Raw genomic sequence first — 13,492 nt, forward strand, 5'->3', positions numbered from 1 at the left:
TATAACCATTATTGAATGAACAAATTTCTCTACCTTGTCTTCCAGTCCTGATATCCTGATATTCTCTCCGCAACACAATCCTCTTTCACCGAGGTTTTCTACTAGCCTTACATAGTTTTTCCATCCTCATGTCAACTTGACTTTTTCCAGCAATTGCATTTCTTTATGGAACTTTTCTTTACATTTTTATTGACTTCCCTACTCCCTGTGGCTTTTTAAATTTTATTGTTTTGGAGGAAATTGATGCCTTCTTTTAGTTGTTTAGCATTTTTTAAGTATTGCATTATTTTCTTATTTATTTTCATTGCAAATGTATGTTACCGCCTTCCTGCCCCCCACCTTCCAAGAGTCCTTCACTCCCTACCCTCTCACCTTACTCCTGAGAGGGTAGTCTCACAGTTTTAATCATTCTTTTAAACATTTGCCAGTAAGTTCTTCCAAATTGTCCTCACTGGGAGCAATTACTCTAGGATGTTTTTGTTGATGATCCTTCAAACAAACCTTCTATTTTTCAGTCAGGCATTTACAATGTTCAGAAAGTTCAGAGACATCAGTTAAGAATGGGTCCAGCCATATAAGTAACAGGATGGCCTTGTTGGCATCAACTGGGGGAGAGGTTCTTGGTCCTGTGAAGGCTCAATGCCCCAGTGTAAGGGAATGACAAAGAGGGGAGGCAGGAGCTGGTGGGTAGGTGGAGGAGCATCCTCATAGAAGCAGGGTGAAAGGGCTTGGGATTGGGAGTTTCCCAAGGGGAAACTGGGAAAGGGGATAACATTTGAAATGTAAATGAATAAAATACCCAATTTAAAAAGAAAGAAAAAAGAATGTGCTCTCCCTTTCCTCCCTTGGAATCAGCTTTAGGGAACTCAAACTCTACCTCTAGTTTCTCTATGAAGTCAGCTACCTTCTTGTGTCAGTTCTACCCTCCTTCCTGGTTCATAGGCATTAGTTGTGGGCCTCTCCATGCATGGGTACCATGTCCTGCTTTAGCTATAGTCTCTCAAATTGGTCTACAGCTTCTGCTCTGATATGTGAAACTCCACGAATCTCTGTACCTATCCCTGGTTCAATTTCTCACTTCTACCTGGGTCCACAATTTGTCCTGTGAGTTACAGAACTCCCCAGCCCTGTATGTACTTCCATGAGTCACCCCGAGTTTCATGCCTGTATTGGCAGTTGACTGTGAATTGTGGAGCTTCCTATACCTTTGAAGACCTTGCTCTTGGTCATCTCATTATTCTCTGTTGTCCACAGCTTCCTCCACCAATTTTGAACTCACTATGCCTTACTCTGGGGCCAGTTCTTATCTCCTCCCTAGGCCTGCAACTTCCCTAGGTCATTCGTTGTGAATCCCCTAACTTTGATACCTGTTCCCTTTACCTTAGGTCAGCACTCTTTCCTTACTTGGTACCAGCTTCTGCTTCATGCTGTGAAGTTTCCCTCAACTGAGTCATCTATCCTATGTCAGTTCTGAATTCTCTTTAAGTTGTGGAACACCCTCACCTAAGCTTATACTCTGGATGAGCCTGAACCTTTTCCATGAGTTGGGGACCCAAAATCTGAGTACCTTACCCTGTATCATTGCTCATTCCCTCATGGTTTTTTAATATAGGCACTTATAGATACAAAACTTCCTTGTAGAACTGTGTTGATTGTATCCTATAGGTTTGGGTGTTGCATTTTCCTTTTCCTTTACATCCAGTAACTTTTTTGCATTCCATTTCATGTTTTGCATTGATTTCCTTATTCATTTGTTATTCATTTGTTTCCTTTGTTAATTTCTTTGAACATATTTATAATCCTTCCTTTGAATTCCTGATCTAGCATTTTGTATAAGGCATTCCCCTCTTACTTGTGCTTTTGCATTGGAATTTTTGCATCTAGTTAGGGGCTTTTTTGGCCATCTTTCATCTTCTGGTGGGGAGGTTTGCAATGTTCTGAAAGGAGGGTTATAAAGTTGAGGAATAATGGAAAAGGCAAGTATTAGAAAGGGAAGTCAAACTATCTTTATCTGCAGATGACTTTATTCTTTATCTAGAAGACCCTGAGACCCCCAAAATACTCTTAGATCTGACAAATCCATTAACTAAAGTATCAGGATTTAAAGTCAGATACATACACATTAGTATTTTGATGATGTGGCAATTAGAAGCTTATATGAGACAGAAATAAGTAAAACAGCCCTACTTACAGTTGTTTCAAAATAAATGTGCTAAACGGTTGGTTATAAAGCACTAGAAGCAGTAAGAGATTGATGTGAATTTGGTGTTTGGTGTAACTAATTGATTGATAAATTTATTGTTCTATAACCCTACTACAGACTTGCCTCCCTCTTCTCCCAGTTCACTTCTCCCGGCCCATTTTTTGAGAAATGGGTAGACCTCCAATGGATATCAACCAACCATGGCATAACAAGTGAAGTAAGACTAGGCATCTCCTCTTCTTTTAAGGATACACAATGCAATTCAATAGGAGAAAAGGTTTCTAAAAGCAGGCAACAGAGTCAGAGACAGTTACTGCTCCCACTAGTAGGGGTCCCATAAGAATACCAAGCTACACAACTATTACATTTGTGCAGAGGGCCTAGGTCAGTCCCATGCAGGCTCCCTGGTTTGTGGTTTAGTCTCTGTGAGCCTCATGTTAGTTGATTCTGTGAGTTTTATTGTGGTATCCTTTACCCCTTTGACTCTGATGATCCTTTCTTCCCCTCTTCTGCAGGATTTACCAAGCTTCTCCTAATCTTTGGAAGTGGGTCTCTGCATCTGTTTTCATTAATTCCAGGGTGAAGCCTCTTTCATGACAACTGGAATAGACACCAATTTATGAAAATACTAGAATATTATTAAGAATCATTTTATTGAGTATGTTTTTGTTTTTTTCTGTTATTGTTGTTGGGGTCTATTTGTTTGTTTTGCTATTTGTATTTCTTTCTATAGTGGGCCATAGGGCTACACAGTCTCTGGATCCTAGCCCTGCAGGAAGTGTCAGAAATGGGCTCCTTCTCATACAATAGGTTACAATCTGGGCCAGTTATATTTGGCCCATTCCAAAATTTCTGGAACACAGAAATTTACCCTAGCACATCTTATAGGCAGGATAAATTATAGGTTGAAAGATTTGTGGTCAGGTTGGTGTTCTAATCCATTCATGGATATCTTGCCTGATTACAGGAGATATCCAGCTCAGGCTTCAAGTCTCCTAAGAGTCTTGCCTAGGCTAACCCTGATTTCTTCCTGAAAGTTTCCATTGCCCTAGGTTTCAGGCTTGTCTCTAATGCACACCTCATTACAGTTGTATCTCCCACTTATTCTGTTTTTCTGTCCTCCCTACACTTGATCCCTCATGTTCCCCTTAAAGAGTACATGATTAAATCCTTTAAATAGATCCAAGAAAATACAAGCAAACAGGAGAAGGAAATTAAGACAGCTGTTCAAGACCTGAAAATGGAAATAAAACCTATAAAGAAACACAAAATGGAGAAAACCTGAAAATGAATTTTCATCTAGATAAGTGAACTACAGATGAAAGTATCACCAACAGGATACAAGAGACAGAAGGAGAATCTCAGACATAGAAGACATGACAGAAGAAATTGACACAATGGTCAAAGAAAATATTAAATCTAAAATGTTCCTGACACTAATCTTCCAGGAAATCTGGGACACTCTGAAAAGACAAAACCTAATAACAATATGAATAGAACAAGGGGGAAATTCACAGATCAAGGACTCAGAAAATATTTTCAACAAAATCATGGAAGAAAATTCATGTAACCTTAAGAAAGAGATGCCTAAAAAGGTAGAAGAAGCTTACAGAATACCAATAGATTGGACCATAAATAAAAACCTTTTGCCACATAATAATGAAAACACCAAATGTACAGAATGTGGAAATAACATTGTAAAATGGAAAGAACAATGGCCAAGTAACATATAAAGGCAGACCCATTAGAATTTTACTTGACATCTCAACAGAGACTCTCAAAGACAGAAGGGGCTGGACAGATGTCTTGCAGACTCTAGGAGACCACTGATGTCAGCCCAGACTACTATACCCAGCAAAAATTTCAATCACCATAGATGGAGAAAACAAAATATTCTGTGATGAAACTACATTTACACAGTATCTATCCACAAACCCAGTACTAAACAAACCTTCGATTGCTCTCTAAGTTTTATACTGTTAGATGTCAGTGCTTTCTTTATACAACCATTTATGCTTCTTTAATAGTTTAATGCCTGGCTATGACTACTCAATTTTTAAGGATGGCATTGAGTCTATTTAGGAAGATGAGAAAAACAGTGAAGATGATGGTTAATTACATTGAGCAAATAGCAGAGAGGAAGTGACCTCTATCACTTTTGGCTAGAGACACCACTGTGCCTTATTGGAGAATCTTTTGATGACTAGAGGGATGATGTGTGTGGAATTCTTGTTAATGCTAGAGCTAAAGATGAAAAGATAGCAAAATGGACTACTGAATGTGAAAACAGAGATGCAATCACACATGTAGAGAGGGTATACAAGGAAAGGTTAGAATGTCTCTTGAAAATAGTGTTTGAGTATCAGTCCCATGCAGGTACAGCTACAAAGAGCAGCTCCACCACTAAAAATAGGTTTGTTGTTTGAGAAGACACCTTCTGAGTACTCTTATAGGAGATTGTGTCACACAATCAAGTTTGAGAGCTGAGTCAAATCCTCATCAAAGCAGAATAGACTACATGGAAATTAATTCTACCCACATGATGCTAAGATATAAGAGAAGTCACATTCACCTATGTCTTGTACTTCTGTGTTCATCCTTTTCCCCCATCACCAATTTTTGCTATCATGTCCACTAACCCAGTCTAAGAATTATAATATATATCACCCCGGAATCCACAAATGTGTTCTGGTTCTGCTCTGTAACAGTGGGTTAGGATTACCATGATTACCATGACACATTTGCCTTTCCACAGTATTCGAAAAAGAACTTCCATTTCTATTACCTTAGTAGGAAAAGATCTGGTTTTGTTCCATTTCATGCAGGAGTGGATTTTGTTGATATGAGAATCTGAGAACAGCTTTCTAGAAACCTTCTGTTTCCTGTCACAGCATCGTCCTTCCTGTTCATTTGCTGATGGCTGCTAGATGTTAGTTTATTTCCTTACCTCCTTGATAATGTTAGTTAATTTTAGTTTTGCTTTTTTTTTTGTTTTATCTTCATGTAACATTGGTGAGTGATCCAGGAGTATGGCAGAAAGATGGAATAAACATTAAATTTGTACATTTTTTGGTAACTTTTTGTAACTACAAAACTTTGTTACAAATTTATGCATTTCATTCAAATAAGTGATCTATGCGTATGATCACAAAACACAATTGTGGACTGTAAAAATGGAACACTATAATTACATTTCTAACTAGAATTAGTATGTTTGCTTTTGTATCTTTATGCTGTACTTCAATACTTTGTATTATAGGTAACTTTTCTTTGGTTACAATGGCTGTAGTAGAAAAGCAGTCCCATCCATTAAGTCAGTATACAAAACTGCAAATAAAATGAGTACACTGAATTGTCTTTAAAAAAAAAAAATGACATCATGAAATTTACAGGTAAATGGATGGAACTATAAAACATCATCCTGAGTGTGGTTATCTGTAACTGCCTGCGGCCAAGGTCAACTGGGTTCACCTGAAAGGGGGCTGGGAAAGAAAGGAGGATGGAGGGCAAAAAGAGATGAAGCCAAGACAAAGATCTCTGATCAAAGTTCAATGCTTTAATGTTCAGCTCTCAATTTAAAGGAAAAGTCCCCACCTGAACCCTTCCTAGTTTCAGCTGGAGATGGGTGGGATAATCCGTTCTTGATCACAGTCATGGCCAGAGATATCTCAAGGCAAGCCCAGGGGCAGTTCTTTTTTTTCAGTTCCACGCAGCCAAGGTGGGTAACTCCACCTAGATACTATCATTTGGTCTGTTGTGGTAATCGAGGTCTCTCAGGCCTGCTCAAGGCTGGGGGAAGGGCACAGATATCCACACCCAGAAAGACAAATATGACAGGAGCCTAGCATAATTGTCATCAGAGACATCACCAAGTAACTGCTAGACACAGATGCAGAAACTCACAGCCAAACCTTAAGAGGAGCTTGAGATAACCTGTGGAAGATGGAGAGGAAGAATTGAAGGAGTCACAGAGGCCAAGGACACCACAAGAAATCCTACAGAACCATCTAACTTGTACACATAGGGTCTCATAGAAACTGAATTGCTAGCTAGAGAGTATGCCTGTATGGATCTAGACCCTCTGCACGTATCTAAGAGTTATGCAGCTGAGTCTTCATGTGGAACTCCTAAACCATGAGTAATGGCTGTCACTGACTAATTTACTAGACTTTGGATCCCTTTCCCCTAAGTGAGTTGCTTTGTCTAGCCTCAACAGAAGATGTACCTAGTCTTACTGCAACTTGATATGCAAAGGCTGGGTGATATACATGCAAGGCCTCCCCTCTTCTGAAAAGGGGAGAAGGAATAACTGGGAGATGAGGAAGGAGAGGAAGCAGCAAATAAATAAATAACAAATAAATAACTTAATCAATAAAATAACTTAACAAATAAAGCAAATAAATAACTTAATAAAAATAAAAATAAAAGAAAACAGATGAAAAAAAAAGGACTATGGTCTCAAGCACTGGAACATCTTCCCCAGAACATTGCAAATATGAAATAGAGAAACGAATGCATAATACATTTTAGTAATGTCAGGGCTTCTGAATATCTCCACTGAATGGAGCTTTTTACCTTCTCCAGGATGATGAATATTCTGAAATCATAAGAATGCTCCAAAGACCAAAGAGATTCATCTTTTGCATCTTTTGGATGTTGCTTGAGACAGCCAAAAGTGTGTGTGTGTCTGTGTGTGTGTACGTGTGTGTGTGTGTGTGTGTATATATATATATATATATATATATATATATATATATATATATATATTTCAAAGATTTTGAATTGAGCTATATTTCAAATTTTTGCTATTTTGAACTACTCAATAGGGAAGGGGAATATAAAATTGTAGCAATTTGGGTTTTATTTTTTAGTTTTTTATTAATCATTTTTATTCATTTACATTTCAAAAGATATCACCTTTTCAGTTACTCCTCCACAAACCCTCCATCCCATCCTGCCTCTTGTCCCTCCCCTTTGCCATTATGAGGGTGCTCCTACACACACACACCTACTACTCATCATTCTAGCATCCTTCTATGCTGGGACATTAAGGCTCTACAAGACCAAGGGCCTGCCCTCCCATTGGTGACAGATAAGGCTATCCTCTGCTATATAGGTATCTGAAGTCATGGATCCCTCCATGTATATTATTTGATTGCTGATTTAGTCTCTATGAGCTCTGTGTGGACCAGCTAGTTGATATTGTTCTTTCTATGGTGTTGCAATCCCCTTCAGTTTCTTTAGTCCTTTCCCCAGCTCCTCCATTGTGGTTAGTGGGCTCAGACTGATGATTGGCTATGAGTCTCTACATCCGTATGGGTCAGGTGCAGGTAGAACCTCTTAGGGAACAGCTATACCAGGCTCCTGTCAACAAGAGCTTCTTGGAGGCAGCAATGCTGTCTGGATTTGGTGGCTGTAGATGGGATAGATCACTTTATGGGGCAGTCTCTGTATGGCCTTTCCTTCAGTCTCTGTTCCAATTTTGTCCCTTTCCTTTGAACAGAAACATTTCTGGGTTAACAATTTTGAGATGCATGGGTGTCCCCATCCCTCAACTTGGGGCTGTGCCTATCTACTGGAGGAGGTGTCTACATGTTGTATCTCCCCTTTGTTGGGTATTTAGGCTAAAGTCACCACCATTTAGTCCTGGGAACTTCTCACTTCCCTGGAGTCTGGGACTTTCTAGTGGCTACCACCAGTTCCTCATCCCCTACTGCTTCATGTTTCTATTCAATTTCTTGAACCTCTGTACTCTCTGACCCTTCCAATCCAGCCATACAACCAATTTCCCTTCTTTCTCCTCTTGCCCTCCCAGGTACCTCCTTCCCTCTACCTCCTGTGATTATTTTGTTCCCTGTTTTACGTAGGATTGGTATTGCTTCTTAAGCTCCATATGGTTTGTGGGTATTCTGAGCTTTTGAGTCAAATTCCTTTTTGATTGTGTTACCTCACTAAGGATGATTTTTCTAGTTCCATCATTTGCCTATGAATTTCAGGAAGTCATTATTTTTTAATAGCTGAGTAGTACTCCATTGTGTAAATGTGTCACATTTTCTGGATCCATTCCACTGTTGAGGGACACCTGGGTTGTTTTCAGCTTCTGATTAATATAAATCTGGTTGCTATAAAGCATGTATCCTTGTTATATGTTGGAGCATCTTTTGGTTATATGCTCAGGAGTAGTATAACTGGAAGAACTCAGGACAAACTCAAGAATAACTGTGTCCAGTTTTCTCAGGAACCATCAGACTGATTTCAAGAGTCATTGTAACCAGCTTACAATGCCACCAGAAATGGAGAAGTGTTCCTCTTTCTCCACATCCTCACCATTATCTGCTGTGACTTGAGATTTTGATCTTAGCCATTTTGCCTGGTGTGAGGTAGGATCTCAGGGTCTTTTTTATTTGTGAGAATGTCTTGTTTAGCTCTGCACACATTTTTAAATGGGGTTATTTTGTTCTCTGGAGTCTAGCTTCTTGAGGTATTTTTTTTCTTCTTTCTTTCCTCCTCCTCCTCCTCCTCCTCCTCCTCCTCCTCCTCCTCCTCCTCCTTCTTTTTGTATAATTTATATGTTTGCCCTCTACCAGAAGTATGATTGGTAAAGATCTTTTCCCAATCTGTAGGTTGCTATTTGGTCCTATTGACAATGTCCTTTGCCTTACAGAAGTTTTCCAGTTTTATGAGGTCCCCTTTGTCAGTTGTTGATTGCAGGGAATGATTAGCTCACGCGTGGGCATATGGGCGTGCATTCATATTGGGCGGAGTTGTGGACCCTGCGCATCTGCCATGGCTCAGTCGGCTGGGACCGAGACTGAGCAGAAGCACGCATGAAATTCTCGACTGAGTTTCCTCTGCGCAGCACTGGGCATATGCTGCGGGGCTCACACCCAGGTGTGAGAGAATCTCAGTCTGAAGTTCTGTGGTGGTGGTGGTGGGGGGGCAAGGGCTCTTGAGTGGACCTGGAGAGAGGGCCGCCGCCCACCAGCTCTGGGGTGGTTGAGCGAGCACTCGCAGAGACCATTGACCGAGAGCACCCAGGCACCCAGGCAAAGAAGTGGTGAAATAGCTGCAGTGGGCCAGTGGTCTCTATTGGGGCTCCCAGATGCTGCTGGGTGGCCGTGGGGACACACAGAGACTGGGAGCTGTGGGCTGGCCCACAGGTAAGAGGAACAAGGGAGAGGAAAGCCCCGACTGCCCTGGGTGGAAGAGACTCGGATACTGTACTCCCTTGGCTCTTGGCTAGCTTGTTTGAAGAGGCGGTCCCTGTGGCTGGAATGCAGAGAAGTCCTCATGGGAGATTAGATACCGGCTCCACAGTTGAGGGTTTTTCCACATTTCCCCACAGTGGGCCCCAAAAGACACAAGGAAGTCCAGGGTTCCAAAAGGGTTTATTTTCATAGTGGATGGTAGTTGAATCTAGATGCACCACCATCAATCAGGGTTGACATGACTCAAATAGGGAGGGAGAAGGGAGGAGGGTCTGAGAAAAGAATACTTAATTGGCTATGCCCTCTGGCCTTTAGGTATCTCATTAACATGGAAATCTCTCTAGGGCTTGAGGCCTGTAGTCATGCCCTCTAACTGTAGAAGGGCTGGTAGGGGCGTTGCCCTACGTGACTGAAAAGCATGGGTCAATGTAGGTCTTAGAATGCTTCTCAGGAGTCTGGAATCTAGGAGTGTGGAGAAATGTATTCCGTCCCTTGCAGGGTCTCTGGCCATTTCTAAGCCAATGCTCTACCAAAAAACAAGACACCCTTTCATGGCCCCACAACTGATCTTAGAGCCTGAGCATTGATGTTCTGTTCAGGGAATTTCCCCCTGTGCCAGTGTGTTTGACGCTCTTTCACACTTTCTTTTCCATTTGATTCAGTATATAAGGTTTCCTGTAGAGTCCTTGATCGATTTGGACTTGAGCTTTGTACAAGGAGATGAAAATGGATCAATCTATATTCTTCTCCATGCAGACTGCCAGTTAGACCATCACTATACACAGAAGAGTGGAGGGAAGCAGTAGAAGAGGTAGGGAGGGAATAAGGGAGGGAGTGAAAGAGAGAAACAGAATTTTCTTAGACCATGATGACCTACAATATAGAAAGTCATGCACAACTTGTGTGACTCTGTGTTGTTGATTATGTACTATTGTACTATCTTCCACCAAAGGATACCATTACTTCAAGAACAAATTTTGTGCTAATATCCAATTATCAGTGAGTGAATACCATGTGTGTTCTTTTGTGATTGGGTTACCTCACTCAGGATTATAGTTTCTAGTTCCACCCATTTACCTAAGAATTTCTTGAATTCATTGTTTCTAATTGCTGAGTAATACTCCACTGTGTAAATGTATCACATGTTTTGTATCCATTACTCTGTTGAAGGACATCTGGGTTCATTTCAGTTCCTGGCTATAATAAATAAGACTGCGATGAACATAGTGGAGCATGTGTCCTTGTTATATGTTAGAGCATCTTCTGGGTATATGCCCAGCAGTGGTATAGCTGGGTCCTCAGGTAATGCTATGTTCAATTTTCTGAGAAACCAACAGACTGATTTCCAGAGTGGTTGAGTCATCTTGCAATCCTACCAACAATGGAGGAGTGTTCCAATTTCTCCACATCCTCGCCAGTATCTACTGTCACCTGAGTTTTTGATCTTAGCCATTCTGACTGGTATGAGGTAGAATCTCAGGGTTGTTTTGATTTGCATTTCCCTGATGTCTAAGGATGCTGAACATTTCTTTAGGTGCTTCTTGGTCATTTGAGTTTCCTCAGTTGAGAATTCTTTGTTTAGCTCTGTACCCCATTTTTAGCCCAGAAATTCATAATACACAAGATTCAACTCACAGACCACATGAAGCTCATGAAGAAGGAAGACCAAGTTTTGGTGCTTCAGTCCTTCTTAGAAGAACTAACAAAATACTCAAGGGAGCAAATATGAAGACAAAGTGTGGGACAGAAACTGAAGGAGGGGCCATCTGGAGACCATTCCACCTAGGTGTCCATCCCATGTGCTGTCACCAAAGGTAGACACTGATGTGGGTATCAGGAAGTGCATGCTGACAGGAGCGTGATATAGCTGCCTCCTTAGAGGTCTGCAAGAGTCTGACATATTCAGAGACAGATGCTCACAGATAACCATTGAACTGATCAAGGGGTTCCCAATTAAGGAGTTAGAGAGAAGGAGCTAAAGGAGATGAAAGCGTTTGAGGCCCATGAGGAGAGCAACAATACCAACCAACCAGAGCTCCCAAGATCTAAACCATCAGCCTGGGAGCACATAGGGAGGGACCCATGGCTCCAGCTGTATGTGTAGGGGAGGATGGCCTTGTCAGGCATAGGTAGGAGAAGAGATCCATGGTCCCATGAATGATGGATGCCAAGTATGGGGGAATTTGAGGGTGGGGATGTGGGATTGTGGGGAGTAGGTGGGGGCACATCCTCATAGAAACAGGAGGAGGGGGAATGGGATAAGGAGTTCCTGGGCAAGGGGAAATGGGGTAAGGGATAATATCTAAAATGTAAATAAAATATCCAATAAAAAGTATATTAAATTTTTTTTAAAAGAAAAAACTTTGACACTATTTCCAGTTTTGATGAGTATAGGCTCTTGTAGTCTGATGATCTTTTGAATTTCCTCAGTTTCTGTTGTTATGTCTCCCTTTTCATTTCTGGTTTTGTTAATCTTGATTCTGTCTCTGTGCCCTGTAGCTCATTTGGCTAACTGTTTATCTATATTGTTGATTTTCTCAAAGAAGTAGCTCCTGGTTTTGTTATTCTTTGTGTAGTACTCTTTGTATTTACTTGGTTGATTTCATCCCTGAGTTGATTATTTACTCCCATTTACTCCTCTTGGATTTATTTGCATTGTTTTGTTTTAGAGCTTTCAGATGTGTGCTTAAGCTGATAGTGTATGACCTCTCCAATTTTTTATGGAGGCACTCAGAGCTGTGAGTTTTCCTCTCAGCTCTGTTTTCATCATGACCCATAAGTTTGGGTATGTTGTTCCTTCATTTATGTTTAATTCTAAAATGTCTTTAATATCTTTCTTTAGTTTATTCCTGACCAAGTTATCATTGAGTAGAGTGTTGTTTCGCTTCCATGTATATGTGGGTTTTCTGTTGTTGTTGTTGTTGTTGTTGTTGTTATTGAGTACCAGCTTTGGTCAGTGGTGTTCTGACCGAATACACAGGATTAATTTTATCTGATTGTATCTGTTGAAGCTTTTTTTGCATCTGATTATATGGTTAATTTTGGAGAAGACACCATGAGGTGCTGAGAAGGAGGTATATTTTGTTTGTTTGTTTGTTTGTTTTGGTGTGAAATGTTCTGTAGAGATCTGTTAAATCTATTTTGTTCATAACTTACTGTGTCCCTGTTTAGTTTATTTTTCCATGATATGTACATTGGTGAGAGTGCTATGTTGAAGTCTTCTGCTATTATTGTGTAGTGTTCAATGTGTGCTTTGAGCTTCAATAACATTTCTTTCACAAATGTGGGTGCCCTTGCATTTGGGGCATAGATGTTCAGAATTGAGAGTTCATCTTGGTAGATTTTTCCTTTGATGAATAGGAAGTGTCCTTCCCCATCTCTCTTGAGAACTTTTGCTCGAAAGTGTATTTTTATTGGATATTAAAATGACTAATCCAGCTTGCTTTTTTGGGGACTATTTGCTTGGAATTTTTTCCAGCCTTTTTCTTTGAGGTAGTATAGTGGGAGATATTTAAATCTCCAACCCAATTGGACTGGTCAATGAAAACACAACTCAGTAATTATGAATATATTCTGTAAGCCTAGATTGGGCAGATACCCCTACACTACTCTCTTCCCCAGCTATGAGACCCTTATATCTTGAGGATTTCCTGTGTCTGCCCTTCTACCTCCTGCTTCCCAGTCATCCTCTCCTTAGTCATCTTCCTCCTCCATTGCCTTCCTCCAGTCCTCCATTCTGCTCTCTTCCACCAATGTTTATTTCTCTACCTCTCCTTCTTCTGCCCAATAACTGTCTCCAGCCTTTATTTTACAAATTAAGACTGGAAGAAGGTTCACTAGAATTCACCTGTGTAATGACTCACATCTCCTCTGCAGCCCTTCACAGGAAAGGGGAATTAGTATCAAAATACAAGTCTGGGGCTATCCACAACAAGGAAGTGTCTGTCTTTGTCACTGAGGTGTGTTTCCTGCATGCAGCAAAATGCTAGGTTCCTTTTACATACCCAGTCTGTGAGCCTATGTCTTTTTATTGGGGAATTGAGTTCATTGATGTTGACAAATATTATATTATGGAACAATA

The 13,492-nt window shown here is 40.5% G+C and overlaps 1 pseudogene; it reads left to right on the top strand.

Moving 5' to 3' along the window:
- The first annotated feature begins 4,157 nt into the window (after positions 1-4,157).
- Positions 4,158-4,629, top strand: LOC114615422 (annotated as a pseudogene).
- Positions 4,630-13,492: the final 8,863 nt, after the last annotated feature.

Source organism: Grammomys surdaster, unplaced genomic scaffold (assembly GCF_004785775.1).
Source record: "Grammomys surdaster isolate TR1022 unplaced genomic scaffold, NIH_TR_1.0 126660, whole genome shotgun sequence".
Taxonomy (NCBI): Eukaryota; Metazoa; Chordata; class Mammalia; order Rodentia; family Muridae; genus Grammomys; species Grammomys surdaster.